This window comes from Octodon degus, unplaced genomic scaffold (assembly GCF_000260255.1).
Source record: "Octodon degus isolate 3935 unplaced genomic scaffold, OctDeg1.0 scaffold00042, whole genome shotgun sequence".
Lineage (NCBI taxonomy): Eukaryota > Metazoa > Chordata > Mammalia > Rodentia > Octodontidae > Octodon > Octodon degus.
The window spans coordinates 2,102,705-2,111,011 of NW_004524618.1; positions in this window are offsets into that span (position 1 = coordinate 2,102,705).

The following is an 8,307-nucleotide window of genomic DNA, read 5'->3' on the forward strand; positions in this document are numbered from 1 at the left end:
AGATCCTCCATTTCACTCTCAAAAAAAAAAAAAAAAGAAAAGAAAAAAGAAAAGAAAGAAAGAAAAAAGAAAGTGTGTTTCAGGGGAGACCACATGGGAGATCTTCAGGGATAACTCCTGGACTCCTACCCTAGAATCTCCCTTGGGCCAGGAAGCCCTGAGTCTACAGAGGGAGGCCCTTCTCATGTTTGTCCTCTGCGCAGGCCCCCTCACTCCACTGGGAACACTTCTGGGCAGGGATGACAGGACCTCCTGCCTCAGCCTGGCTCCCTCCACAGCCTCTGTGCCAGCTGGAATCCTGGCCCCTGTCCACTCCCAGGCTGTAACCCACCTGCAGCTCCAAGCTCTTCGTGCCCCAGGGGAAGGAAAGGTCTTGCGCTGCATCCGCAGGGCCCATTCTCCCACGGGGCAGGTCTTCTAGTGGCCCTGAGTTGGGTTGCCCCTGCACAGTGCCCCCTGGGGCTCCGGGACCTCTTCCTCCACGTAGCCTGCACTGAGCTTTTGAGCTTAATCTCCCATGGCTGCTGCTTTCACTCTGTCTGCCCTTCCTCAGCACCTCTTTCCCACCAACTCTGTTAGAATCCTGCATATCCTTCAGATCTTTTGAGATGTCTGCCCGAGAAGCCTTGATCTTGCTGTGTAGCCCAGGTTGGTTGTGAACTCTGGGCGATCCTCCTGCCTCAGCCTCCCAAGTGCATGATGGCTCTTTCAACTCCCCAACAGCAGCCCTGGGCTCATGAGCCCCTGCCCTCATCTTCTCCGGTGTTCTGTGCACAGTCATTCCTCAATAAATGTTCTTGCAGTTTGTTGAATGTGTCTCATGTGAAAAGACAGTTTGACCTAGAGCTTTAAAGCCAGTCAGGTATATTATTGGTATTGTCTTGATATGTAGCTTTGGTAAACTGTTAGCCTCATCTGCAAGCGAAAATCATAATTCTTCCCATATCAAAGCTTGAGGCATGGGGCCTGGGAGATGGCTCAGTGGAATAAGTGCTTACCTAGCAAGCGCAAGGGCGTGAGTTCAATCCCTGGTTCCACAAAAAAGAAAAAAAAAAGCTTGAAGCTGGGCATAATGGTACACACCTGTGACCCCAGCACTTGGGCGGCTAAGGCAGGAGGATCACTTCAAGTTTGAGGCCAGCCTGGACTACAAAGTGAGTTCAAGGCTAGCCTCCTTAACTACATGCAGAGACTGTCTTTCTTTTCTTTTTGCAGTACCAGGGATCAAACTCAGAACCTTGTGCTTGCAAGGCAAGCACTTATTCCACTGAGCTGTCTCCCCAGCCCTGAGACTGTCTCAAAAAAAAAAAAAAAAAAAAAAAAAAAGAAGAAGAAGAAGAAGAAGAAGAAAGAAAGAAGGAAAGAAAGAAATGAGTTGGTAAACCAGGCATTGTGGCACATACCTGTAATCCCACCACTCAGAAAGCTGAGGCAGGAGGATTGCTGTGAGTTCAAGGATAGCTTGGGCTACAGAGTGAGACCCTGTCTCTAATATGATGGAAAACCAGTCTGGGAAGTCTGAGGGAGCCACTCCCTTCCCTGCATACAACTATGGGCACAACACCACCCCAGAGATCATCCCCATGTGTGCTTAGGCGTGGAGATGCCTGGAGCACACGCAGATCAACTTCAGTGAGGCACAGAATGGGAGGCCCTCGGAGATAAAGGCTGGCAGCTGGAGTTATGGAGGGTCCTTCTTTCTCCTACCGGAGTCTGAGAACCAACACCCCAGCCCAGGCTTGCCAGGTGAACGCAGCTTCTTCTGTAACCGCAGGTTCCTTTTCCTCCTCTGCCTGCTCCTGCTGATCTTCAGTAACTGGCTGCTTACTGCCAGGTGTTTGCTTGGCCGTCCTCGCTGTGTGCAGCGCCTGGACTGTTTCTGGCCCATTGCGCTGTAACAGCATTAGAAAGAAAGAGCAGAGCTGGCTACTGCACAGGGCTCTGGCACCGCACCCGGGTGCAGCGGGTGTGCAGCCCTGGGCAGTAGGAAACGAGGTTGTGAATCAGTCTCTGCCCATAAGTACAGTGGGGTTACCCAATGGCTTTCCTGAGTGAGGGGCTCCAGGCCGGATGCCAGGGCTGAGCAAGGACAGGTGGAGCAGGAGGACAGCAGCAGCAGGATGGGGCTGGGAGCCAGGTGCTCTGGACTCTACGTGCTGTGTGACCTTGGACCAAGGAGTCAGGGGGCGGGGCTGGCTGGCATGTGGTGCTGGGGATTGAACCGCGGTCCCTGGGCTTTACTAAGCTTGCTCTAAGTAGGTGCTTTAGACCACTGAGCCATCTCACCAGCCCCTGTTTTTGTCTTTTTGAGACAAGGTCTCACATGTAGCTCAGGCTCTTGCCTTAGCCTCCCAAGAGCTGCTACCAAGCCAGGCTTCCAGAGATAATGTAAATGGGGGGGCAAGTGTAGCTCAGGTGTTTTTGTTTTTGTGGCTGGCTCAGCCCATCCTAGGGGCAGGGCTGGCGTAGCCTGTGGTGCTGGGTAAGAACTGTGGTCCCTGGGATTGCCTACACTGCATAAGCAGGAACTTTAGACTGCTGAGCTATCTCTCCAGCCCAGCTCAGGATTTTTTAATGGGTGCCGCCCTACCCAGGTCTCAGGTCAAAGATCTAGCCAGGAAACAGGCTTCACACGCAAGGGCTCCCATGGGATGCAGCCCGGGGCACCCCTTTCTGCCTGCAGCTGGCTTCCTCCTAGTTGGCTAAAGAGGAGAAAGAAGCCAAAGAGAGGAAGGTGTCTAAGGGCTGTGGCCTCCGAGGTAGAAGGTTGAGAGTACTGTAAATGCACAAATGGATGAATACAAGTTTAAAAATTCAGGTTTACAGAAATGTGTTGAGCTGGTACATGTTTATCATTCCAGCATTTCAGAGGCTGAGGCAAGAGGATCACCACGGGTGTGAGGCCAGCCTGGGCTACATAGTGAGACCCTGTTTCAAAACACCAAAAACATGATCCTAGCTCTTGGGAGGCTGTGAACAGGCGGATCACTATGAATCCAATCCAGTAGTGAGACCCTGAACAAAAGAAGAAAAAAAAAAGCACCAAAAACAGGAATAGGTTGAAAAAAAATACAAAGAACTTGGGGCTGGTGAGATGGCTCAGTGGTCTAAAGCACCTACTTAGAACAAGCTTAGCAAAAACAAAGGGACCGCAGTTCAATCCCCCAGCACCACATGCCAGCCAGCCCCGCCCCCTGGTGGGCTGTGCTGGCCACACACACAATTTAAAAAAAAAAAAAAAAAACTTTTTAGTCTCCTAACAGACTTACCAACTGCTAACCTGTTTTTGGTATTGCTCCCCATTTCTCCAAGCATGCACATGTGCATATGTGTAGTTTTTTTCGTGAATTGAGAATAAGTTGCAAGTTTATTTTTGTTTTGTTTTTGTGCTGGGGAAATGGGCCTTCGCCCTCAGCTACATTTCCCAGCCTTTACAAAATTTTACTTTTGGGCTGGGAAAATAGCTCAGTAGAATAAGTACTTACCTGGCAAGCCCAGGGTCCTGAGTTCCATCCCTGGCACTGCAAAAAAAATTGATACAGGGTCTTGCTGAGCAGCTACGCTGCCCAGGGTGGGGTGAAACTTTTGATCTTCCTGCTTCAGTCTCTCTTGAGTGTTAAATTGCAGTTTATAGAGCTGAGTATGGTGGTGCACGCCTAGAACCCCAGCACTCTGCAGGCTGGGGCAGGAGGGTCCTTGCAAGTCTGACACCAGCCTGAACTGCCAAGGAGCTCAAGGCCAGCCTGAGCTGCATGGTAGCAAGACACAGTATCAAAAAGACAAAATAAAGAAAGAAATTGCAGTTTTTATGTCTCCTTGTCCGTCTGTCCGTGTTTTAGTGTAGACATCCTAAGGAAAGGGTCATTCTTGTATATAACCACAGTGCTCTTATAAATGTTAATATTTTAACTTTGCTACACTACTAGTATTTATCCTTATTATAGTTCTTTTTTTATTTTTTAAATGTCTTTAGTACAGGGTCTACAGGGTCTCACTGCACAGATTGGACGCGTGTGATCCTGCTGTTTTCAGCCTTCCCAGAGCTGGAATTACAGGCGTGGGCCACATGCCCAGTCTCAGTCGCCTCTCCTGTGCCCTGGGGGCGGGGCCAGCACAGCTTTACTATAGTTATTATTCAAATCTAGTTACTTGTCCAAATAAATCCTTCATATCAATGTTTTGCCTTTTTTTCCCCCCCAGTACTGAAGTTTGGAGCCAGGGAGTGCTATTGATATAGGGAGAAAAACTGATCTTGAGGGGGTGACCTCCAAACAATGTAGGGAACCTCCAAATGATATGGGGGAAAAAGGATCTCCTGACCTGACCTGGACAAGTTCGTGTTCTCTAAAACTGAAGAATGAATTTTAGGAACAAACTGACGTTATGAGCAGAATATATTTATTGAAGGAAAGAAAGCTTCTGTCTGAGAGAGGGACAGGAGGGGGGCCCGAGCGGGTTGTCTCTGGGAAGCTGTCTCTTCCAGGGACTTTTATAGTGTAAAACCGTGCAGGACTAAGGTGGAGAAAATGGAAACTCACTTAGGTGGATGTGGGGTGGGACAAAACTATGGCCAACCAATGGGATTACAAGCACCATTGCTCAGGTAAAATTGATTAAGTCCAGGACCAAATGGGGAAGCAAGTCATGTAGCAAGCGGGCATGAATGTAGAACAGGACCTTATCTGGTAGCCATGCAGTAGGTAGTAGGTAGTAGTTGGCTGAATGATTCTTCTGGCTCCCTCGGGGTGGAGATCAATCTCGGATGCCAATCTTTAGGGAGGTCAGCATTTGTTTGATCTTTGGTCTGGCCCACGGTGGGAGCATCCATCCCTCCCAGAGTTGCAAGATCACTTGTCTTCTGTGCTGTCTCCTTCGAGGGCCTCGCCCTGGCTGACTGCCTATTACATTTCTAACTCAGCTGCCCGCAACACTATGCCATGTCTCTAGCCATTCATTCATTTATGAGCTATTTTTTAAAATTTTATTATTATTTTATTTTCAGTACTGGGAATTAAACTCAGGACCTCGAGCTTACGAGGCAGATGCTCTGCCCCTGAGCTATATCCCTGACCTTGGCTTTTTTTTTTTTTTTAGTATTGGAGATTGAACTCTGGACCTTGCACTTGCCAGGCCAGCACTTATGCTGCTGAACTATCTCCCCAGGCCAAGCTATCTACTTATTTATTCATTTTGCAGGACTGGGGATCTAATCTAGGTACCTTCACAATGAATTGTGTCCCCAACCTTTTTTTCTTTAGTTGCTAAATTGCCTGGGTTGGGCTCAAATTTGTGATCTCCTGCCTCAGCCTTCTAGGGTGCTGAGATTACAGGGCATCCACCCAGCCAGCTAGGAATGGTAATTTCCTTTTTTCTTTTTTGGCAGAAGTGGGGATTGAACTCAGGCCCTTGCACTCATCAGGCAAGCAATTTTTTTTTTATTTGTGTGTGTGTGTGTGTGTGTGTGTGTGGCCAGCTCAGCCCACCAGGGGGCGGGGCTGGCTGGCATGTGGTGCTGGGGAATCGAACAGCAGTCCCTGTGCTTTTAGTTTGTTCTAAGTAGGTGCTTTAGACCACTGAGCCATCTCACCAGCCCCAATTTATTTATTTATTTATTTATTTATTAATAAGGTTTCACTGTATACCCCAGGCTGGCCTTGAACTCACAGTGATCCTCCTGCCTTAACCTTTTGAGTGAGGGATTATAGGGCTTCTCCACCACACCATTTTTTTTTTTTTTTTTTTTTTTTGGAAGGGCATATTCTTTTCTCTGACTCCTCTGTCTCTCTGCTTTCTGGAGATACTACTCTGTGTTGCTTTTCCACCAGGCCGGTCTTCCTTGAAGCCAGCCAACCAGGGTTCTGTTTTTGGTGCCGAGGACAGACCCAGGGCCTCCAGCTTGCTAGGCAAGGGTTCTACCACTGAGCTACATCCTCAGCCCCCAACCATGGCTCTGACACTGTGAACCAGGAGACCTCTCCTTTCAGTTGTAGAAGTTTAATATTTTGTCCCTTCAATGGGACAGTGACTAATACAGTCATTAGTAGTATGGATTTATAGATTCATAGAGTTTTAAATTTGTTTTAAGACAGGGTCTTGCTGTGTAGCCTATGCTGGTCTCAAATCCACAATATTCACTGCTCAGCCTCCCTTGTGCTAGAATTACAGGCATGTGGCAATATTCCAGGTTATAGATTTTTATTTTTATTCAATAGGTTATATTTATTCAATCTGATATATCTTTTAGTATTTTCTTTCAGGGAAGGGTCTACAGCGTGTTCAGGGTCTTAGTACTAGATCAGATTTGTAGTGATCCGCCTGTGTACAGCCTCCCAGGAGCTGGGATTACAGGTGTGTGCCACCATGCCCAGTGTCTCTTTTTGGTTTTTGAAACAGTTTCACTATGTAGCATAAACTGGCCATGAACTCATGGGGATCCTCCTGCCTCGCTTCTGCATGCTAGGATTACAGCTGTGCACCAGCACACCCAGCTCAGGGCCTGATTCCTTTTAGTTGAGAATAGGATTAAGAGGGGGCCTGGGAGATGGCTCAGTGGAATAAGCGCTTCCCTGGCAAGTGCAAGGGCCTGAGTTCAATCCCCGGTTCCACAAAAAAAAAAAAAAAAAAAAAAATAGGATCAAGAATCCAAAATCTGGTCTCTGGATACAGCTCAGTTTCACAGTGCCTGCCTGGCAAGCACAACAGTCTGAGTTCAATTCCCTGTATGGGGGAAAGAAAAAAAAAAAAAAAAAAGAGTCCAAAATCTAGGACCAGGCTTTGTGGCACGTGCTGGTAATCCCAGAGTTTGGGAGGCTGAGGCAGGAGATTGCTGAGAGTTGGAGGCCAGCATGAGATACATAGTGAATTCTTTTTTTTTTTTTTTTAATTTTTTAAAAAAATTTATTCGTGTGTGTGTGTGTGTGTGTGTGTGTGTGTGTGTGGCCAGCTCAGCCCACCAGGGGGCGGGGCTGGCTGGCGTGTGGTGCTGGGGGATTGAACCACAGTGTCTGTGCTTTGCTAAGCTTGTTCTAAGTAGGTGCTCTAGACCACTGAGCCATCTCACCAGCCCCTACATAGTGAATTCAAGACCAGCCCAAACTACATAGCAAGACCTTGCCTCCTCTCCCCCGCCCAGAAAAAAAAGGAACTCGGTGTGGTAATGCACATCTGTGCCTGTGATCACCTGTAATCCCAGTGCTGGAGAGGCTGAGACAGGAGGATCACTATGAGTTAGAGCTGCGGAGACCCTGCAGAGTATCAAATAAATAAATAAAATATTTTTAATTTTTTTTTTTTAAAGGAGCAGGCTGGGGCTGTAGCCCAGTGTGAAGGCCCTAGGTTGAATCCCCTGTAAGAGGAGCATAAGTTTCAACCTGGGATGAGTGAGTGAACAAGGACAAAAACAAAGAGACCTGGGCTGGGGAGATGGCTCAGTGGAATAAGTGCTTCCCTGGAAAGCACAAGGGCCTGAGTTCAATCCCCGGTTCCGCCAAAAAAAAAAAAAAAAAAAAAGAGAGAGACCTAGAATTAAGTTAAAATGTGGGAGTACAGGGGCCCCTGTCCCCCTTCAGCCAGGAGCCTCAAGTGTTTGGCACGTCTGCCTTTCTTCACTCAGACACAGAAACAAGCAATTAGAGGAACACAGGCTTCATCTGCCTCCCACCACTACGGTACAAGTCTGCGTAATGACCGGATTCGGATGTGTAGACTTTTCTCGAAAACCTGCACTGTACCAGTAGGCTGGCAACCCCTGTTTCTCCTTAGTGCTCACAGAGGAAGCCAATGAGGCCTCCACTCTTATTAGTTGCTCTCTCTCTCTCTCTCTCTCTCTCTCTCTCTCTCTCTCTCTCTCTCTCTCACACACACACACACACACTCCTGATCACAGTACTGACTTGCTTATAACCTTCCACCTAGTAACAATAAGGCTCAAGGCTGGGCATGGTGGCACATAGCTCTAATCCCAGCACTCAGGAGGCTGAGGCAGGATTACCACAAATCTGAGGTCAGCCTGGACTACATAGTGAGATCCTTTTTATTTCTATTCAGTGCAGGGTCTACAGGGTCTCACCACACAGATTGGACTCTAGTGATTCTCCTATTTTCAGCCTCCCAAGCACTGGGATTACAGGCAGGCGCCACCACACCCATTCTCAATTGCAGTCTCAGCATACCCTGGGGGAGGGGCCAGCATGGCAAACTGGGGATTGAACTCTGGCCACTTTACTCTGCCTAAGCAGGCACTTTAGTCTGCTGAGCTATCTGGCTGGCTGATGCACTCTCTCTCTCTCTCTCTCTCTCTCTCTATAT